Source organism: Sceloporus occidentalis, unplaced genomic scaffold, assembly GCF_023333645.1.
Source record: "Sceloporus occidentalis isolate IW3139 unplaced genomic scaffold, rSceOcc1.0.p SCAF_7, whole genome shotgun sequence".
Taxonomy (NCBI): Eukaryota; Metazoa; Chordata; class Lepidosauria; order Squamata; family Phrynosomatidae; genus Sceloporus; species Sceloporus occidentalis.
The window spans coordinates 57,341,355-57,364,229 of NW_028316987.1; positions in this window are offsets into that span (position 1 = coordinate 57,341,355).

The window sequence follows — 22,875 nt, forward strand, 5'->3', positions numbered from 1 at the left end:
AAGTGGTTTTGCAAAAATGCAGGAAAACTAGGATTAGGGTAAAGAACCATCTGGAAATTTGTAATTTGTTGGCTCTGCCTTTGATCACCTCAAAAAGTTATAATTTACCTAAGTTATTTGCTACAAGCAATATGTTACTTCCATACTCTCATAATGAACCAGTAGAGAAAGGTAAAATTTGTTGGCTCTTTAGCATTGTGGCTAAATTATTATTAATTTAATAACTTAATTCTGGCATACTAAAATTTAAACTTAAGTCAATCCATTTAGTTAGTTAAATTTGTCTCTTTCTGTTAGAAAAATTTCTCAATTAATTTATTTTAAGTTCTTTTTTTCTGTCCCTGGGTCATGTCATCTTGTCCTTTGTCTGAGGAAGTTTGCAGTCAGATTCAGATTGTATTTTACTTAGAGTGGGGTCTCTGAAATCATGGGGACTTAAATTTGTCAGATTTGGTCATTATTAAAACAGGTATGTTTTTAAAAAGAGCCAGTGTGGCATCATGGTTTCAGTATTGGACTATGACTCTGGAGACCAGGGTTTGATTCCCCCCCCCTGCCCCCAGTCAGCCATGAAAACTCACTGGTTGACTCTGGATTAGTCACACACTCTCAGCCCCTGAAAACTCCATGATAGGTTGGGTTTATGGTAGCCATAAACTGGAAATGATTTGAAGGCACACAACAACAAGAACAAGAACAGACTCATTTAAATCAATGAGACTTATACATTAGTTAAACATGATTAGGTTAAATCCAACTGATTTACACCAAGTATGAATATACTTGGATCTGACCCACTATGTCTTGGGGGAGCAGTTCCATAGCATCTATAGAAAAACATTATTTTCTATTGGTTTTCAGCTCTGCTTTGCCTTTCTTTGTAACTGGCATGGGCAAGGTGTGACTCACAGACCAAGTCAGCAGTCAAAAAGCAAAACAATAAACTCCATTCTATAAAAGCACATAAATGAGATAAGGAGTAAAATGCATGATACAAAACCATGATACCCAAACCCAAGGTCACAAAATTGCTAAATGCAAACAAAAACATTAAGTGAACACAATACACACACACACACACACACACCGGTATAAACTTGAAGAATGCACTAATAATGCCAATATATATTTGGTGTCTGTATGATGCTATGAAAAGCTAACCAAACACAGGACCAAACAGTATTATATTCAAAGTTGACACAACTCAATATAAATGAAGTTAAGAAGTAGGTGCAGTAAACAGGACTTCTAGATATTATCTTGGTGGAAGCTGTGGTGTGGACAGCATCCCTCTGTATCTCTCATCCTTGCCTATGCTGACCAGGACTGATAGGAACTGTAGTACAACAACATCAGGATGATCGCACATTCCTCAGCCTTGTGCTATCATCATCATCATCATCACCACCACCACCACCACCACCACCACCATCATAATCATTTTGCAGTGAAGAGTTGATTGTTAACTGTCATCATGTCAACTTCTACTTATGGCAACCCTATGAATGAGAGACCTCACAGTCTCCCTATCATCAGCAGCTCTGCCCAGACTCAGGGCTGTGGCTTCCTTGATTACATCTATCCATCTTTAATGCAGTCTTTTTTTCCTACTGCCTTCTATATTACCTAGCATTATAGTCTTTTCTAGTGAGTCATGTCTTTCGATGATATGTCCAAAATACAACACTCTTAATCTAGTCATCTTGGCTTCTAAGGAGAGTTCAGGCTTTAAGATCCATTTATTTGTCTCTTTATCTGTCCACAGTATCTGTAGTACTCTTCTTCAGCACCACATTTCAAATTAATTGATATTCTTCCTTCCTATCAGCTTTCTTCATTGTCCAGCTTTCACAACCATACATAGGAACTGGAAATGCAGTAGCATGGACAACCCTAACTGCAATATTCAATTATATATCTTGACACTTCAGGATCTTGTCTAGTTCCTTCATAGCTCTCCTTCCAAGTCCTGGTCTTCTTCTAGGTTCTTGACTGGATTCTCCATTCTGAGTAATAACTGAGCTAAGGTATGCACTGGAGAGGGGCAGGAAGGGAAAATACCCCTTAAATTGTATTTAAAAGAGCTGGAGGTTTACCTACATATGCCATATATGAGTTACAGAAACTGCTTTGTTCCTTCTTTCTCCCCACATCCCCATAGCTATCATAGGGCATTTCTTCCCTTTCTTCAACTCTCAGAGAAAAGTGTGTGTAATTATTGCAGCAGTTTACCTCCTCAGTGCAAGAGCAGTTGTTGTTCTAGCAGTTTGTGGACCAAAGTCTCCATTCTGGATCGGACTCTCCTCTGTAGCTTTCCTCCTCTCAGTCACCCTCCTGGCCCCCAAAGGACCAGCTCAGCAGAACAGGGATTGCTCCTCTAAAAGCTGCAACATGAGAAAAGGATAATTAACATAAATTGAAATATTCAGCTGCTAATTGGCAAAGTGAACAAAGAGGGTGGAAGAGACTTGTGAACAGATGAAATAGAAAAAGGAACAGAGGCAGGAAAGCAAGAGAAGGGAGAAAGCTGAATTCAAAAGCAGAGAAAAGGAGTCTCTTAGTGGTAGGTGACCATAGATTGTCTTATGTAATATGATACAATTCTAGGACTTATGCTAAGCAGGCCTTGCTGTAATGGGAACCTCCCTGTAACTTCTGGAATCTTCCATTCTTGGAGGAACAAATCGGTAAACATAGAATAGCTTAGAACTGTTGTTTTTGGAGATCAAAACTTCCCGAGTCCATGAGTCAAGGTCTGCTGTCTCAGCCCAGGATTTCCTCTGCCCCATCCCGGATTCGCCCCTTTTCACTTGCTGCCCCTCACTCCTGGAACCTTCTTCCCTCACAAGCAAGAGCCATCACTTCTTTAACCAGCTTCAAAATGGAGTTGAAAACCATCCTGTTCAGAGAAGCCTTCCCAGGCATTGCATAATTGTCGCTTACTATTTGATGTCCTTTTGGTGCCTGTTTATTGAACCATTTTCTGTATTGCTATGTACTTTATATGTATTATCCTACTTGAGAGTATGTATTTTCCCTGGAAGATTAACCATCCATTATGAAGCCAAGCCCTCCCTCCAGTCCATCTGCCTTGGTCCAGGCCTCAGAGGTAGAGAGGAACTACTGGACCTCTTACCCTTTCCCTCCACCACTCCCTTCTCCTTTTGTGTCATGTCTTTTTAGATTGTAAGCCCGAGGGCAGGGAACCGTCTAATTAAAAAGATTGCATGTACAGCGCTGTGTAAATTTACAGCGCTTCATAAATAAAGGTTAATAATAATAATAATAATAATAATAATAATAATAATAATGTGCCAGTGGTCAGGCTGGCTGCGGATTTTGGGACTTGTAGAACTTTCTCAAGCTTTGAAAAGAGGAGCCACCAAGACAAAATCCAGTTCACTGGAATCTGGGCACATCCAGACTGATAGAAAAGTCCCAGATTTTATTCCTGTTCTTATAAATTTTATACTGCCGGCATGTCCAGCCTTATTATAAACTGACCCGAGGAGCAGGCATAAAAGATTTCTGATCATGCAACCTCAGGAAGCTGACTGACTTGGGATAAACAAAACATGTGTGGATTCCTAAAACATAATTAGAAAGAACAGGAAGAAAATCTGGGAATGTCTGGTCTTTTAATAAAATTGGAAAGACCAGGAATAAATTCTGGGACCTCCTGGTCATTAAATCAGTCTGGATGCAGCCAAAGCGACAGAAAGAGAGAAAATGAATGTTGAATGTTGTGTTCACCTGTTGAATCATAGAGTTGGAAGGGGCCTCATGTGCCATTGAATTTAACACCCTACTCAGTGCAGGATCTCCAGCTAAAGTATCCCCAGCAAGTAGCTCTCCAGCCTCTCTTTGAAGGTGTCCAAAGAAGGAGACCCCACCACCTCTAGTCTATTGGTTCCATTGTCGAACCACTCTTACTCTCAAAGAAGTTCCTTCTAATGTTCAATCGAAAAATACTCTTCTGTAATTTAAAACCATTATATCTTATATCTGAGAAGCTTAGGTAAAAGGAATGGGGGGGCATCTTGTAATTTGCCTTAGGCAAAAACAAATATTTAGGCTATCTCTGCAGACAACATCCAAGGAATGATATTATTAGGCCCAGCCCAAGACATTTTTACACAGCTGTAAAAGGTGAACTTATAGAATGTTTAACAGTCAGCACAGTCTATGCCCTGAGTTTTGTGGTATTTCCTATGGAATGAACAGCCTTCTGGCAGACTATATGGATGATGTCTCTTGGGAAATTCCAGTTGCAAAGCTGCTTGTGACTGAATGCCAATGTTGACTCGTTTCTGAAGAAGGTTCTGGACAAGATGTCTTCTGTGATCTCTCCATTTTGAGTCAGCCTTATCATTAGTATCACTGAGGCAGCCCTTCCATTAGGCAGATGAAGGGAACCACCTCAGGAAGCTGACTTGGGACATCATGAAGAGGCACCAACTTGTTAGCTTTTTAAAAATATATATTCTATTTTTGCTACCAGAAGAAAGACCTGTAGGGTTTTCTGTGTCAAGTGCCAAATATAGGCCCCATATAGACAGACCAAAATAAAGCTGCTTCGGGTCACTTTGGTGGTGTGCTGTTTAAATGATGCATGTGTCCTAAGAGTCCGGAAGCTGCGCCAAAGCCACGGTCCAGTCCTAAGTCTGCCCATCCTTGGACATTATGTTCATTTACTGGCTGTACTGCTTGGACTACAGTTTGCTCTTCTTTCTCTTTTGGCAGTCATGTTGGACCAGCCCTGTACTGCTCTCTTGTTTCCTTGCTTTTCCATTCTGGTACTGTTAAGAGAAATTCAGAAAGAAGAAAATGAGGGAGCAACTGGAAGGCAAGTGAGCAATGCCATTTCAACAGCTTGCTTGTTGCCCTGTTTAACTGCCTTTCTTCCAATGACTCTTCTTTTCCATCTCAACAGCCACATCCTCACAACAATCAGGTGAAATAATGTCAGGCTGAGAGAATGTGACTGCCTGAAGGTCACCCGTGAATTTCATGGCTCGGCTGAACCTGGGTATCTCAAGTCCCAGCACTCTAACCAGACTCTGTGATTCAACTGTGCACTAACCTGTTATCTAATCTAAAGCCAATATGAGGTCTTGAGGAAACATAGCTACAATCTGCAACAAATCAATCATCTTTTGCCATAGAAAAAAGTATTGACCTCCTTCCCTTCAGGTATTTCCTGTACAAGGTTTAGGTTTGCAGCAGAGCAGAGCAGAGCATCCAGTGTTCTACAACAACAGCAGATTTTAGGCACCACTTCTGTTCATTTTCATCCCCCGCTGCTTAACAAATGTTGAGCCAAGCTCAACCCTTACATTCCCTGCTGGAGCAAGAATTCCACCAGCATCTTGCTGGTGGGGTTGGGGTACCTGGGGAAAGCAGAACTGGGTTTCACAGAGGGAAAGAAAACTGGAGCAAACATTGGAGCTAATCAAGATAAATCAAGCCATGACGTCCAGCATAAGCCTCATGCTGCATTCCATTCAGCCAAAGAACCCGACTCTTCCTGCACTTTAGGTTATTTTCCATTTGTAATTAGGGCAACAAAGAAACAGCCTTCTCCTGTTCTGCTCCATCAGCACAGCCGCTGCAAACATCCTCATTTTCAATAACTCTTCCCCTTTATCTCACACTGCCTGATGCCTAATAAGCTGATTGCTATTTACTTTGGACCAACAGCTAATCTGTTAATGATTGATTTTAAATTTTTACAGCCATTTGTCTCTGGCAGGACTCGAGAGGGTGAGCAGCATTCTTTTCCTACCTGATGAATTGGCTTTTTAAAAAAAAAAGGAACAAGAAAAAAAGGGAAAAGATTTAAGTCAAAAGTCCTCAGTGTTGTGTTTTGCTGACAAACAGCTGATATACAGCAAGCAAGGAACAAATGGTTACTTTTCATGGAAAAACCTGGTGGCCTTTGAAACAGTCAGCAAATAATATAAGTGGACATTTTGTTAATAGTAGCAGTAGGGTGAAACTCTTCTTTTGATGTCTGAAGTAAAACATAATTGTGCTATAAATTTACTGAGCTTAAAATTCTTAATTAACAAAATTGATGCTCATCACCCGGCTGGAGCAAGGGAATATGAACTAATACAAGTACGCTCCTTTTAAAATGATCTCAATTGTGTACCATATGATATATGTATTGGCATGATATACATTTTAAAGTGAATTTCATTTCCCATTAAAGAACTGCCAAATAGACAGTCGTTATTTTAATTGGTACAACACAGCAATGCCATACAGTTTAATCAGAGTCTAAAAACTGAGAAGGAAATAACTTCCCCTTTCTGTGTTTCTTTGAAAGGAACAGTCAAAAATTTAAACTGGAAGGTGATATCTTGTTTATAAAACCCGCATCACAACATGTCAGGGCTGGCAGTACCATGAAATGAATGCTTCACATTCTGATAGTCTTCCTGATTCATTTAAATACCAGCCATAAGTATGACTCCGTCCATAAAATGGTTGGTCTTTGTTCCCTTTGTGCATCTGTAAAGATGAGCTGGGTCACCCTTAAATGTCTCTGTGAGATTCATGAAGACGGTGTAAAGCCTGTCCCTGGTTACTCCCATGTTTCACAGCTGACAGGTCACTGTTCTCTAAATATATACTGGTCTGTATATATAACATGGCATCGCATCAGCTCCTAGAGCCTTGAATATCACCAAACCTCTTCTCTCATTCTGTATCAGGATATTCAGGATATCACACAGGCACCATAACTGCAACATCAACTCCATTCTATTATAATGATGATCTTTTGTATTTTAAATTTTAAGCTGCCTTACATTTTTGGGGGCAGGTGAGGTATAAATAAAGTTAAGGACAAAGACAAGGGGAAGGAGAAGAAGAAAAGAGAAAAGGCAAGGTTTTTGCCCCCTTTTCACCCTAGCCTGTTTTTTACATCTTTGAAGAAAAGATCTGGAAATGTCAAAAGCATGCACACATTTTATAGTCTTTCAGTTGGGTTTATGTAGTGAACTGGTACAGTGGCATCACTAGGATTGGTGTCACCTGGTGCAGTAACTCATGGTGTCACACACACTCCATACCACACCATACAGAATCCTTACTAATGTTTTTTGTCCTAGTATTACTCATAAATCATAATTCCTGGATATCACTGAATGTAATGGCAACAGTTGTGATATAAAAAAGGAAGCTGGGAGGTGATGCCCTAAACGTAGAAGCAAATGGAAAAACACAGAGTTTAGGGAAAATGAAGCTAAAAAACTGTACTTTTATTGGAACAATATGTAGAATACTAAAATAAGGGTTAAAACCTGCTGTGAGGCTTGATCTGGCTCGTAAGCCACACTTAGTAAGTTAATAAGCAGAGCTGGGCTTAGAAACTGTAATTCCCAAAATAATACAAAACTGTAACAATTCCTCTGCGTCTCACACCTTGTATAGAAATAAGTACACACAATATTATTATAATTGCAGAGTGCACATACAGAGGCTTGAATGGAAAGGGATATACAGTATGTCCAAAGCAGATTGTTGTGATATAAACAACTAGCAAAATTAAAATTATATCTTTAAATTACAATATCATATGTGCAGCCTAAATATATTTATATGTACAGTTTCACATGGTTAAAGTAAAAATTGGATAAGATGGGATATTTTTGAAGAAAATATTTAAAGAATTTTAAAAATTAATTTTTTTTAAAAAAAATTAAATTCACATTTAAAACAATCTGAGACCTCTCCTGTCTCCTCCCCCTGAGCCTCACCCACTCATACCATCTCTTCCACTGAGCCCCAGCATTTTAAAAGGATGCATGCAAACATCACAGCCTGTTTCTGCCAAATGGCAGGTGTTTGGGGGAGTCAGTGATGTCACATCCCTCTTAGATAGGGTTGCCATATCCCGCCGGGGGGTGGGACAATCCCAGTTTGGGCGGTGCCGTCCCGGTCCCGGTCCGGTTTGGCGCCCAAACTGGGACGGCCCCGCCCACCGCGGCCACCTCAGCCCCCGCAGCGGCTCCAAGGCCTTGCTGAGGCCTGGGAGGGCTCTCCGCGGTCGGAGCTCCAGCCGCGGAGATGCTCCCTCCTGGGCCCCAGCAACGCCTTGGAGGCGGCTCCGTGGTCGGAGCTCCGGCCGCGGGGTCCTCCAAGGCCTCCGCGAGGCCAGGGAGGAGGAGGAGGCCGCTTCCCACCGTGGCGATTGCCACGTTGAGGAGCAGCTTCCGCCTCCTTCCCGGTCTGGGAGCCAGGCCCAGGCTTGCTTCTAAGCCGGGGAGGAAGCAGAGACTGCTCCCATCGCGGCGATTGCCTCGATGGGAGCCAGCCTCCGCCTCCTTCCCGGCCTGGGAGCCAGGCCCAGGCTTGCTCCTAAGCCGGGGAGGAAGTGGAGACTGCTCCCATCGCGGCGATTGCCGCGATGGGAGCCGGCCTCCGCCTCCTTCCCGGCCTGGGAGCCAGGCCCAGGCTTGCTCCTAAGCCGGGGAGGAAGCGGAGACTGGGAGGAAGCCTGGGCCGGCGATCGCGGAGCCTTGGAAGGCCTCACCGGGGGCTTGGGAGACACTGCCTCCCAAGGCCCCAGCGAAGCCTTCAAGCGGTCCTCCAAGGCCTCGCTGGGGCCTGCGAGACGCTGTCTCCCAGGCCCTAGCGAGGCATTGGACAATGTTATAAAATGTAGGACCATTTTTTTTAAAATTCCTGGCCAGGATTTTTTTTAAAAAACAAGGTCCTACATTTTAAAACATTCTCCTACATTTCTCCTGGTTTGGAGGTCCTCGGGGATGGCAACCCTACTCTTAGATTGTCACCTGGTGTAGTCCACATCTCTCAGAGCACCCTAATGATGCTTCTGAACTGATATAGATTTTGATTCCCCCCCTCCCATGGCCAAATTCACCTACCTTTGCTTTTGATAATAAATTTGTTAACCTTTATTTAAAGTGTCATGAATGTTATGGATGTCTTGGTCTTCTAAGAACAATAGGTCCACTAGATCTCTCAGCACTGGTGTATATCTAGGTGGTCTTTGTCTGCAACTCAAAGCTTTCTTGACCATAGGGCTGCTGGGAGCTGCAACCCTACAAGCTGTTCCCTGCTTGCATGGGAGCAGCTACACCTAGAAGGGCATGCAGTTTCCACTCCTAGGACTCTTTCACACAGGAAAAATTGGAAAATTATCCCAGGGTCAATCCAGGGTCATCCATGGGGTTTCACATTATTTCAAAAGAGAACATCAAATGACATCGGAGACAATACAAAGGCGATCTGAACACAATCAGGTGTCATCCCAGGAATAGGTAAATTTGGAAAAACATTGAATTTATAAATCCTGTTCCACTCCATATTTGCAATCAATTCACATTTGCCTGGTATGAAATGCATGTCTAGATCTGCCATGGATTCCCTTAGTTAGAAACACACTACAATTCCCATGATCCTTTATTGCGATTTCCCCTCCCTGGCTGCTGAGGGGAAAGCAGCTGTTTTGGAGGAAAGTCCAAAGGGGGGGGGGGAGTGAAAGACCCCCCCCCCCCGAAGAAATCTTGCCCACAAAACCCCATGCTATAGTCTCGCATAGGTCTGAAACAACTTGAAGGCACACAGCAACAACATAAAAGTTCAGTTTAATGCTGTGACCGGAAATGTTAGAAACAGACTATAATTCCCATGAACCTTTGCTGCAATTTCTCTCCCTGTATTCCCTGGAGGAATTAGAAAAGAGGAGGAAAGGTAAAGATGAGGAGGCTAAGCATATCTTCTGCCTCCTCCTTATTTCTGGTCACCTCTATCTTTCGGGGGGGGGGGGGGGGGTCTTGGGACCAGAAATGTAAAATCCTCCAGATGTGATTCTGCCCTCCCTGCGCAGGCACAAACAAGTTAATTCGCAAAAGAAAGCCGATCGGTATGTACTCATGTGATGAATTCATTTGTTTTGGCACTGCTTTCTCTTTTGGATGGATGTTGTTCTCGTCTCTGTGTGTGATGAGCTAGTTAGTACGTAATTTAGTGCATTTTTAATTGGCCCCACTTTCTTCTTCTATTGGAATGGTGATGCATTCCTCCGTGTGAAAAAGTCCTAGTGTGCAGAGTCAGCAAAGTCATGCCATGTTATATAGTTGTTTGTTTAAATAAACAAACAAACAATCCAGAATGCTGCATGCATGAAACCAGAACACTGAAGATAAATTTTCTACAAAGGCTCCTTCCTAGATTGTAATTTCTGTTTGTTCCTGAACTATTTTACACAAAGACACACACACCCTACCTACAGTCTGGAGTGGAAGAGATCCATAATGATTTGACTATGTGATTTTGTAGGCCATGCAGCTTGGCTTAAATCTAGTTTTTGGCAGTAAAGAGAGACACACACACTGGTGAGACATACCCAAAATGTCCTGATTATTTGTTTCATGGCTTTTTCCACTGGAAATGTTCCTTTGATTACTAGCTCGGCCAGTGCTAGACTGATCTTCATCAGTGCTTCAGTCCATTTCCAAGTTTGGAAACAAAATTTCTACTTCTGATTTGTTTTATCTTTTTGCTTAAAGAAAGAAGCAAAACATAACTGAATGGGCTATGCACACAAACAACCTGCTTATTTACAGTAAACAGGGCAAGCTGACAAATCTGGCTTATTATTATGTGTGAATATGGGCATGAACTCCTCCCTATTTTTTTCCAAGGCAATAAATTCATTAATTGTATTTCCAAACTGCCCAACAACTAAAGGTCTCTGTGCAGTTCACAAACTAAAGAATGAAGTCATGAAATGTCTAAGCTCACCTTGTCCAGTTAATACAAGCAGTAATGTTTCTTTCCATGCTGAGGATCAGTAGAGCCAATAACTGTTTTTCACACTTTTTTTCTCTTCTGTGGGGAGCAGCTTGTAGGACTTTTTGCCCCTTTTCTTTTGATGTAGTAATCTCCAGAACATTTAGAACTGAAGAAAGAAGCAAAACAGAAGTGGTGGTGTTGACGTCATAACAAGAATTTGTTGTTGTTGTTGTTGTTGTTGTTGTTGTTGACTTCAGAACAACTCAGTGTTGGGAAAACAATAGAGAAATTTGCAACACTTGTTAACAACAAAATCAGTCTTTTCTCCCTAGGCAGATCCAAACTAGGTGCATGTTACTCATGCTATCAAACTCTATTTTTGTTTAATAGGATAATTCCATAGTACATGTTCTCACTGAATTAATGAAAATATTGCACCACAAGAATACATCTTTTGTATTGCCCATCCAGAGTATGCCCTCAATCCAGATTGGCTCCTGTACCAGTTTCTTGCTGCAGATTGACTATCCTTGGCTACTATTGCCCCCCCAAAGCATTATCAGCATTAAACAATGCCTGTGGAAATATATTATAGCCACAACTGTGATTTCCCTGATTCAGAAGCACATTTCCAGATGTATAATTTCTTTGCCTTCAGAACAAAAATGGTCATGTTTCCTATAAGCATGTTTTCTTTTGAACAGCACAGTTGAAAATCAGAATATATTCTCCGCCATACACAGACTTCATTTTGAACATTGCAGAAAGAAAATGCAGTAGTTGCTGTATATATGGGCTAAACTAGTCTATTTTATGCAGAAACAGTATATAAGACCAATTGTATGCATTCATCCAAAGTGCTATGTTCTTGTTTCCTGCATCTTTTGGTTACACATGATTGTCAGCATCAAAATATGAGGCCATGTTTGAAAAACATTAACTTCTAAATGGGAACTTCACTTTAAGAAACTCAAATCAACAGGGATGCAATTAATCCTAGGACACAGGAATGTCATTTTTCACGAAGTCAATTGGATTTTTTAAAAAAATATTACATTACACACATACACACACACACACTTTTACATTGATCATCTGGATGATTTCAACCCACCCAAAAGCATGTGCTAAACCATTTGAACAATAAAAACACCAATCTTATTAATATTTTAGATGCCATAAGACACAGCGACTCCAACTGCTGTCAGCAGTACCATGGAAAGAATCAAAGCCAACTTGGGAGCAAAAAAGCCTGGGCTGCCAACAGTGGTCTATTGACCTTCTTGTGAAGCAGATATCATGTGACAGAGATTGCCTATCTCAGCAGACGCACTGGAAACAGGAGAAAGTGTTAAATATAACCAGGTAGACAGTGATGAATTGACATACTGAAAAATCGAACACTTCAGTAATCAGCCTAAGGATCTGATATCAACAACATTTTTCAGTTTTGTCCAAATTCATTGAAAGGTGTAGTTTAGCAAGTTCACTTCTCATTGGCAACACCTTTTATCTTTATGCAGTGTTTCTGATTGAATTCTGGGCCATCCACATTGGATTTTTTTGTCATTGTTGTTCTTCACATAGAGAGCTGACCAGGCATTTGCATATGAGCAAAATGTCAAAAGTAACTGAAAGAATAGTACAGAACCAAAAGAAGGGTGGCAATTGCTCAACACATGTTATTTACATCATACTCATCACTTCAAGAATTGGGGGAAGGCAGTCTCCTAAAAATAATCTGGGATATCTATCTGATCCCAAATATTTCAAACACTTTGATGCATTTCTGAATTTCTATTCTTAAAGAAATGATGGTGAAAAGCATTCATTTTACTTTCATAACTTTAAGTGCACCACCTGTCACGTTACATCTTTAAACTGCTACCACGTGTAACCACCTATATTACTTTAACAACCATCCCTCCCTTCGCCCTTTTTTTAGCATTCTGTGCAGTCTGTCAACCCAAGTATGGAATATTATTCATCTGAGCATATCCATACATTTAGAGACAACAGTTTGAACCACTATAGAAATATGTGTCTAAATACACATACAGCACTTATTATGTGTACGTACTTATTTGTGACTACTGACTTATTCACAGCTACTTATTCACAGTTACTAAACCCATCTCTACAATGGAACAGCTCTGTTTGAAGTGATGTCAAAAAACAATCCTCTCCTTGAAAAGCTGCCCAGTCCAAATCCGATTTAAGGATAAAGAATCAGCAGAAGGAAGAGCAGGTGGCCCATCAATATTTACCCCTGGACAACAGACTGTACAAGTCTACAAGTCACCTAGTCAATGTCTTTCCCACTATGCTGAGATGTATTGTATTTGGACTGGGACTCCAGAATACCAGCATTTCAATCCCAATTCAACCATGGGAACCCAATGGGTGATCTGGAGCAAGTCACACATTCTCGCCCTCAAAGTAAGGCAATAACAAACCACCTCAGAATAAATCTTGCCAAGAAAATCCTAGGATAAAGTCACCATAAGCTAGAGTCAACTTGAAGGAACATAGGGGCAAAACATACTGCCCTGATAGAAGGACTCTGTGCTGCCTCTGGGAGTGCCAGATTGCGCCCACAGCAACTACATGTCACGTACCCAATCCGGCACTTTGCTGGCCCAAAAAGGGCCAGCAAAATGCTGCTCCTAGTTAAAGTGGTGAAAAGCCGCCCTTGCTGCTGCAGTGGCAGCTTTTAGGACTTTCTTTGGTGCAGCGCATCTAAACACTGAGCCAAAGACACATCCTTTTGCCGCCTGCCATGCGGTCAGGCGATCGGCATGACACTGGCATCGGGATGGCATCAGAGTGTGCGACTTACTTACACCACACCCCCACTCTGCCCCAAGACCGGTGTTAAATGCCAGTCTGTTTAATCCCATACAATTATAACAATTATTGTTTATATTTGCATTAAACCTATATATTGGCATATGTATTTTATATAAGTACTGGAAAGAAAAACAGCTGAATTGAATTATATTCACAAATTCCAATCCATTAGCAGATGTATGAACAAAAACAATGGCTCCATGTATTAATAAAACCACATGGATTGCTACTGCACATGTAATAAAAGGAATCTTCTCAGGGAAGGTTTTGACCTAAGGAAACTGACTTTTGGCAAGCAGATTTATTGCTTTCAAACATTAGCACTAACTGACCACTGTAAAGATTTGAAAGACCTGTATCACCTTATGCAGCTCTTTGAAAATTTAGAGCGAGGATCATGATTTGCACCTTTTTGGATCCTATTACATTCAATCTCACTCACACACCAGTGTGAATGTGCTTTATATCCTGAGGCCTGAATATCATTCGGTACTGCATCTGAAGAAACAGGTTTATAGCCACTAAAACTCATGCTAAAATGAAAACCAGTTCTTCTTAAAGGCAGTTCTACCATCCTTCTTTTTTTCCATCCCCCTCCCTCTGTCCCTCCCGCTTTTTTATGCTGCAAAAGACTAACACTGCTACTTCTTTGAAAAGTAGATTAATGTTTGTCCTCTTTGGACCTCAATTTTATGATGATTTTGTTTGTTTGTTTTGTTGTTGATGATGTGCAAGAAACTGCTCTAGAGTGACCTCAGTGAAAGGAGGATACATTTTCTATGCTCTTCATGTTTCTGTGCAAATCCATATTCTTTACTCCTCTTTATCTCTTTTTGGCAATTTGCAAATAACCACATTCATCCCTGCTCCCTGCGTGCATCAAGTTGCAGTCACAACTAAGTCATATATGGACAAACACTATGAAATAGGTGCACAGGCAATTTCAAATCTTTGGCCCCTGGGTTCTCTATACCACTGCTTAGGATTCTCAGTATATAAACCAGAATGGGAAACACATCAGATCCAGATCCTACCAACAATCCTGGGGTCTCAATCCAGCCCTCTGGAATTCCCCAGATGGCCATACCATCTTCTCTTTTACATCATTATGCATCTCAGAAGTAGGTTCAAGTCTATGAAAGCTCATGCAACCAACCTTTCTTTCAGTTAGTCTCAAAGATGCCACAAGACCCCTTTGCATACTGACTTTCCAAACTAACACAGCTATGTCTTTGAACATTATGGGGTATTTGTCTACCTTTTTTAAAACAGTTTTTTTCTCCATTCTAATAGGTTAGAATGTCTCTCATAAGAAAAGTGGTTATTAATTTTTGATCCTGCCTTTTTGCCATTAGAATATGGGCCCCAAGAACTTCACTGAAACTGACTTTGGCACTAGGCTTAAAAAGGTTCCCCATCTTTGATATAAAGGAATTTTTACAGCATATATGCAGAGTTCATAGGAAGGGACACACTGTAGGTATAATGGAGCTAAGCCACAGTGTTCAGTACAGTGACCAGGCGATACAGCCTAATTTATGGAGAAGACAGGATTTTCCTGTGTCAGACTTCCTTCAGTCTGGAAGTCACTTTGCAAATAGGCTGCATTTCAGCACCCATCACCCTTAATAGCATGATGGATGCTGTCTCTGTATCATGGCAGTTGTAATCCAATTTATCTGGAAGGAGCCAGATTGGGGGAAATCTGCTGAAAGTTTCAAAGATGAGGGATTATGTTAGCAAGTGTGGTGAGAGGGTGCGATGGCCCCAGGCTGGCCACAATGGTGGAAAATATTTTTTCCCCACTAGCATGTATCAAATCACAGAAAACTCTGTTTACTAAAAACCTGAAACACTGAAATATGACCAGTACCTTTATAACTCTGGAGCATCTGAGCCTATAATTCTAATTACAATCATCTAATTAATGTCTTTATGGCTTCATTAAATCTTTAGGATATTTATATTATCCACAGAAATAATCTCTATCCATTAAGAGTGCATAAATCCTCAGGCATATCCTTAAAAATGCTATATGCTTATTTCATTGCAAAATACAGAGGAAATATAAAGAAATCCATTAATGTAATAATATTCACTTTCTGTAAAATTTATTTGGTCTGTAATACATGGCCACAAAGGTCTGATTGCTTGTGAAGAAATGCAGAAGAGAGTGTTGGAAGATAATTAGTTCAACAGTCAAATAATCAAAAATTATATTGCCAATATACTTTCCATTCCTTCTGCAGATATATACTTTCGGTTCACATCTGCAATGAAATCTCAGTGGAGCCAGGATGGGGGCTGGGAATGGGCCTAAGGCAAAGATGGGGAACCTCTTTCAACCCAAGAGACATAATCAATTCCAGTGAAATTCTTAGGAGCCACATCCCAGAGGTGAGTGCAGCAAAAGGTGGTGCTGGTGGTGGTGCTGGTTGAGTACCTTCAAGTTATTTCCAACTAATGGTGAATCACAGGGTTTTCTTGGCAAGATTTTGTGTTACAGAGCTTATTTTGGGGATAGATTTCAGAACATGTAAAGTGCAGGCTAAAACCCAGAGCAAATTCATTGCCCCACTGACATGGAAGGCACAGTACTAGCTTCTACTGTACATGAACAGGTGAAGTACTTAGAGGAAAACATCATCAATCACTTCATGTATAACCCACTTTTTCCTCAAGACTGGGGCCCTGATTCCTTTAAAAAAAAAGAAACAAAGATGCCTTCACTCTTAAATTATGTTTATAGCATAATTTGTAAAGGGAGTACATAAAGTATCAAGGATAGTTGTGACTCTTCAGAGTTATGGAGTGCACATGCTTGAGGCAAAGAATATACAAAATATCTATCTTACAACTTTGGAAAACTCTACTATTTTCCAGTGGCAGTGTAGAAATGCTTTGGACTGTATTTGATGAAAATCTTATAGGGCTTTCGGATATAAATCCGAAATAAAGCTGTTCTGCAGGCTGCATTACTTTGCCAGCTGAACATCAATGCCATACACCATTCCATCCTAAAAGATGAAAGATGTATTTCAAAACATCTTGAAAACTGCAATCAAATGTCCTTCCACACAATCCCACAATTAAGAAAATCCTGCATAAAGAAACCTAGGCCTGAAACACATTGGCCAAATAAGGCAGCTTCTGGCTGCTTTGGGGGGTGTGGTGTTCAGATGACGCATGCTCCCAAAGTGACCAAAGGCTGCTCAAGGGGTACAATTCAGTCCTTTGGACCAGATCAAAAAGGAGTGAATATAATCCGGCTTCTGGAAGCACCGGTTTGGGACCATGGTGGTGGCCCACTTTGGTAGCAGGGCATGCAGTTGCCAGTGTGCCAGCCCAATCACAGCCAGATTGGCCTCTGGCTGCTCTTTACTGGCCATGTGCTTTGGCCCTTAGTCAACCAGTCCAATTTTATTCTGTCGTCTTCCCTTTTTCCTAATTCTACTACTTGCCTAAGATGGCAAAGAGAGGCCTCCACCTCAGAGGTTGGGAGGAACAGTGATCTGCTGGTTGAATGTGTTTAGGGCAGTGGGTTGGTGGTAGATGGTTTTACAGTGGTAGGGTCTGTCTTAACCAACATATAAGTGTATGATAGCTCTTGAGAGTCAGCATGGTGTAGTGGTTTGAGATTTGGACTACAACTTTGGAGATCAGGGATTGATTCTCTGCTCAGCCATGGAAACTCAGTGGGTGATCTTAGGCAAGTTACATACTCTAAGTCCTAGAAAGCCTCATTATAGGTTTGCCTTAGGGTCACTGTAAGTCAGAAACAACTTGAAGGCACACAACAACATTTCACTCTTGCCATGATGGGGAACCCCACAAAGGCATTCAGGGAAAGAAATATACACTTATACACATGTAAGCACATAGGTCATTTACAGATATGAAATAGAATGTATAGAGAGGGAATCTGCTGCTGTTTTTTCACCTTTGCACATGTTCTTTGGGCAAGCAGAGCTGGGGCTGAATTTCTGAAATGAACTAGATCGGGGATGAACAACCTCCAGGGATGCAGCTGCACTGGACACATCCTTTCTACCCACCAGTCTGCTAGTACCTCTCACCCTGTTACTATCTCACTGTTGAATTTCAGTACTGAGGCAGCAACAACTTATTTTAGAATTTCTTTGATAATATCACATACGGAGAGAATGCAACTTATTTTAAAGGAGAATTGTGCTTTACATCACATACAGAGAATGAACCGTATTTTAAAAGAGAAATGTGCTTCTGATAGCACAATAATATTTTAAAACAAAGTGCAAAGGGACCTTGCAGCACCTTTGAGACTAACTGAAAAGAAAGAAATTGATAGCATGAGCTATTATAGACTTGAGCCTACTTCCTCAGATGCATAGAAAATGAATCTGAAGAAACAGGCTCAGGTCTATGAAAGCTCATGGTACTAACTTTTTTTTCAGTCTCAAAGGTTCTACAAGAACCCTTTGCATACTGATTTCCAGACTAACACAGCTATATAATTCAGCTATATCTCTGAATTTTAAAACAAGATGTTTAGCTTATGCACACATGTTTTCAAAGGATGTTTGAAATAGTTTGCTTTCACACCTTATCACAGTGGGAAATTTGATTCTATTTGAGGGCAACCAGGGATCACAAAATGGAATAGGGCTCTATGTGGCCCAAAGGCTGCATGATAGCTAATCCCTGGATTAATGGCTTTAAACTAAACTGTGACCAGGTCTTGAGCTCAAAATGTCAAACGTATTTAAAAATACAAAAAGAGTTGTTAGTGCACCTTAAATGCTAATTTGACACAAGCTCTGTAGTATAGTGAATCTCATCAGATACTTGAACTTTTTCATCAGTTGACAACTTTGTCATACAGTATGCAGAGATAGGTCAAAGAAAGATTTGTATACAAATGATAAAATTATTTTTCTATATGTACCATTTCAAGTTTTTTAAACTCCTTTTGTTGTTTTAAACTGCATATTTTAAATCATTTTAATGTAATTAATAATTTAATTCTTTTTCAGTGCTGACCTTTTTGTTGTTTTAATTATATTGTATTTGTTTACTTTTGTAAGCTGCCTTGAGTCTGAGTTTGGAGTAAAACATGGGGTATATATACAATTATTATTATTATTATTATTATTATTATTATTAAAATAATCTCTGATGAGCTGGATTCTAGTCTTCAAAAGTTTATGCAACAACAAATCTATTAGCCTTTAAAGTACTATCATCTATCTGTTGTTGCTTCTTGTTTGTTTATAACAGACTTACAATTTATCATCACTAAATAATTGAATAGTTCAACCTCCAGGTTCATAAAATAAATCTGAATTCAGTTTTTCTGCATTTTGGGAAGGTGAAGGAAAGAGAAAGTATGCAGTGGGGATAGACAACCTGCAGCCCTCCAGATGCTCTCAGACTGTAAATCCCATTAACCCATAGCCTATGATATGGATGATGGGCATTGCAGTCCAATGCCTGGAGCAGCGCACATTCTCCATTTCTCATAAACAGTGGCAAGCACACACACTAGTGCAGCCTCCTCTAACTTGCTGTGCTTCACATGTGTTGTTTTATATTTGGATCACTAGGCTCCAGATGTGTTGGGACTGCTACAGTGCAAGGTACAAAACTTGGTAAAGCTGCCTTGTGGATCAGTCAATATTAGACTTGCTTCCAAGTATACAGAAATAGATGCTACTGGTAAAGGCCTACAGGAAGGCCTCCCAAATAACAGCTTTACTCATGATAGCTCACCAGCAGGTTTCCTGGTGTTCAGTCTTACTGCCTGTGGGAGCAGGGAGGGGAATGTGACTCATGCATGCAAAACATTCCCAGTTCTTCTATTTGGCTCATAAGAGCTCCCACCTCAATGCATATTCACATGACACTTTCATTATCCCCAGATCATTTACACAGACTCAAACTCCAGTGTGTCATGTCAATGCAATGTGTACTTAGGGAGCTCTTAATATATGGATCATTGCTAGCGCTGTGCTGTAATGTTGCCACCACTCAATGCACACTTAGGGACATCTCTTTTTGTGGGTCATTTAAAGTGCATTGTGTCGATGTATACTTGGGGAGACTTTAAACATAGTTGTTGCAGTCCCAAGCAACCACTATGTAATGCAAGAAAACTCTCATGTCATAGTAATATTTAGCACATATATTTAATATTGAAAGACTTGTGTCTGTAACTTTGAAAGTTACATGCCATCTGTGCCATTGTATGTCACATACATGCACAGCCAAGGTGTGCTACTGAAAGTTATCCTAATTAGACACAAAATGGCCACAAAATATATCCCTGGAAGGCAAGAAGACCTTTGGCATACCCAGATTTCCTTTGGAACCAGATCAGTACTGAATTCTGCCCATGTCAAGGGTTGAAAAGCTTTGAAACATACACCAGCATTCATGCTATGTAAACACAAGATTGGATACAGACTCAGTCATGGTCTCAGTCCAGGAAAGTTACTTTTATGGACTGCAGCTCCCAAAATTCCCTAGTGGTGAGCTGATTGGAAGATTCTGAGGACTGTAATATTAAAAAGCCAGTGTGGTGTATGGTTTGAGTATTAGACTATGACTCTGGAGACCAGAGTTCGAGTCTCTGCTCCACAATGGAAACTCACTGATGGCTTTGACCAAGTCACTCTCTCTCATGCTCAGAGAAAGGCAAAAGCACAATAAATTTTGCCAAGAGAACCCCGTGATAGGTTTGCTTTAGGGTCATCATAAGTCAGAAACTACTTACAACACAACAACAAATCCAAAACAAAAAAACAAAAACCTATTTACAGTCCCTGATCACCCATACTTTACCACCATTTCCTTTGTCACAGTAACTGTAACTATAGCAAACTATACAGTATTTGCAGGAGAAGCGTTCTATATCAATGGTAATATAAGACAGGAGTATATAAGTCCAGGAACACAAAACAGCCAATTAACTAAACGGGATGGGAGGGAGAAAGGATCCATTCTTCTGGGCCACAGACAGTTCAGCAATAAACAAAATCAATATTTTGAACCCTCTGTGAATGTTTTCAGCGCTTGACCCACTGCTTCTGAAATACTGCTTACACATTTTTTTATTCTCCTGAGATTTCAGGGCTAAGAGTCATTGATCATTTTCATAAGTGCACTGAAAGTATGCTTTACTGCAAATAATTAACAAATCAATGGGTTAAAATTGAGAACGAGAATATTGGCACAGATAAATACCAGGAAGATCAATGATTTTAATGGCCCCAGATTCTGGTTGTGTGTGCTACATGTTGCAAGTGCTAAGTACAAAATATAGGAGCTTCCTTATATGCGAATATGAGGTAGTTATATTGCAGCCCCCCCTGTCATTTCTGTCAATATCCAAGAAACTCTGTCCATTCTAAATACTTTAAAACAAAAGGTACACCTCAGCAACGTGAAGCACATTGTGTAAGCCATTCTTGGTCCTATATCATTAGTGAACAAGTTCTATGTTTGAAATAAATTCTCTTACAATAAAAAACTGAAAAGACAAAGCTAATGTTCCAGGCCAGTGGTTCTTAAACTTTCATCCACCATGGACCCCCTTTAAATATATTTCATTGCTGTGGTTCACCAAGACTTAAGATTTAAAACACTAAAGTCCATCAAACATGGCCTACCTGCATAGAAAGGGAGCACAGGTTGTGACTAGTATAGTGTAGTACAAACTTTGTACAACTCCAGCTTGAAAGGCTGCAGAGGAGGAAAGGAGGTCATGCTACTTGCAAGGTGCACCTTATACCTCTTTTCTTGCACATTCTTGCATTTTGTTTTTATTCAGGCAGGCCTCTCCATGATCCTCTCACCCCCTCTATGAGCTTATACAACTCTGGCCCAGAATGGCTGGAGGGGTGGGAGAAGAGTGGAGGAGCTCATGTGCCCCTCAGGGCTCTTTTTTTGTGCCCCTCAGGGCTCTGACAGGCTCCAGTGCTGGTGCTGGTGGAATGCCTAACAAGACTGAAAAGGAAGGTGTGAAGCTCTGCCAGTGAGCGAGAGCCTAAGCTAGGTGTTTGACTGGTTTCTCCATTCTCATTCCCCAAAGTCTCACACACAACTAAAAAGAAAAAATAAAATCAGGGGAATGTTGCATGTATGTTGGCATGCGTCAAATGTTCCCCCTCACCATTCTGCATCTCCACAGCCAATCACAGATTTGCAACTGACCAACAGAAGAGAAAGCCATTGGCAGAGCTCATGGTACCCATGTAATGAGAGAGGAACGAGCAATGACAAGAGAGGAAAGGGGAAAAGAAAGGCTCTTGAGCATTATATTTATCTCACTTTCCCTCCTTTTATCTTCAACTCTATGAAGGGACTCTATGAGCTCTATGAACTCTAGGAAATGTTAAGTGTTTTTATGGTTAAAAGCTCTAAGACTAAGTGCTTTTAACTGTGAAAGCTCATAAGACTTCAACTCTTTGTGGACCTCCTGCTTGGAGACTGTGAGCCCCCAAGGATCTGCAGACCACAAGTTAAGAACCACTGTTCTGGGCCATTGGGGGGAAAGAAAGTATTTGTGACAATACAGTAATTTAATAAATGCTTGTCTTCACCACTTGATCATTAATTCATCTTCACTGGATCTTTTATAGTATGAATAAACTGTATGTAGAGAGATCTTGTAGCACCTTTGTGACTAACTGAAATAAAGAAGTTGGCAGCATGAGCTTTCGTAGACTTCAGCCTATGTCCTCAGATGCATATAGTGACTATATACATCTGAGGAAGTAGACTGAAGTCTATGAAAGTGTGTGCTGCTAACTTCTTTATTTAAAACAGAAAAGTCTAAATTTTCTCTCTTTTACATTTCCTACTGTAAGGAAATGTATGGAGAATATGAAAAATGACAATGGCCTAGATATGCAGCTAGAGGTTTTGGCTGAATTTGGGAATACATTGTAAAATACATTTTACAAAATAAAAGCTACCAGAGTTCTCATGGCAGTGGTTGCCACATAGTATATATTCTCTGAAAGCCCATTTGAGCTTGAAGTATAGTTCCCTGTTGTATTTGTCTTTATAAACCAGCCAAAACCTGGCCTGGATTTAATAACTATATGCTGTGTGCATACACTTTTTAACCACAGCTCCCAGCATCTCCCAGTCTGGACATACTCCTCCCCCCCAAAAAAAAAAAATTCAAAGGAGTATCCATATTACATTTCCAGTGCAGAAAGATCATTGTGGCATATTTAAGACCTAAAGCTTTATTTTAGGATGAGATTATTA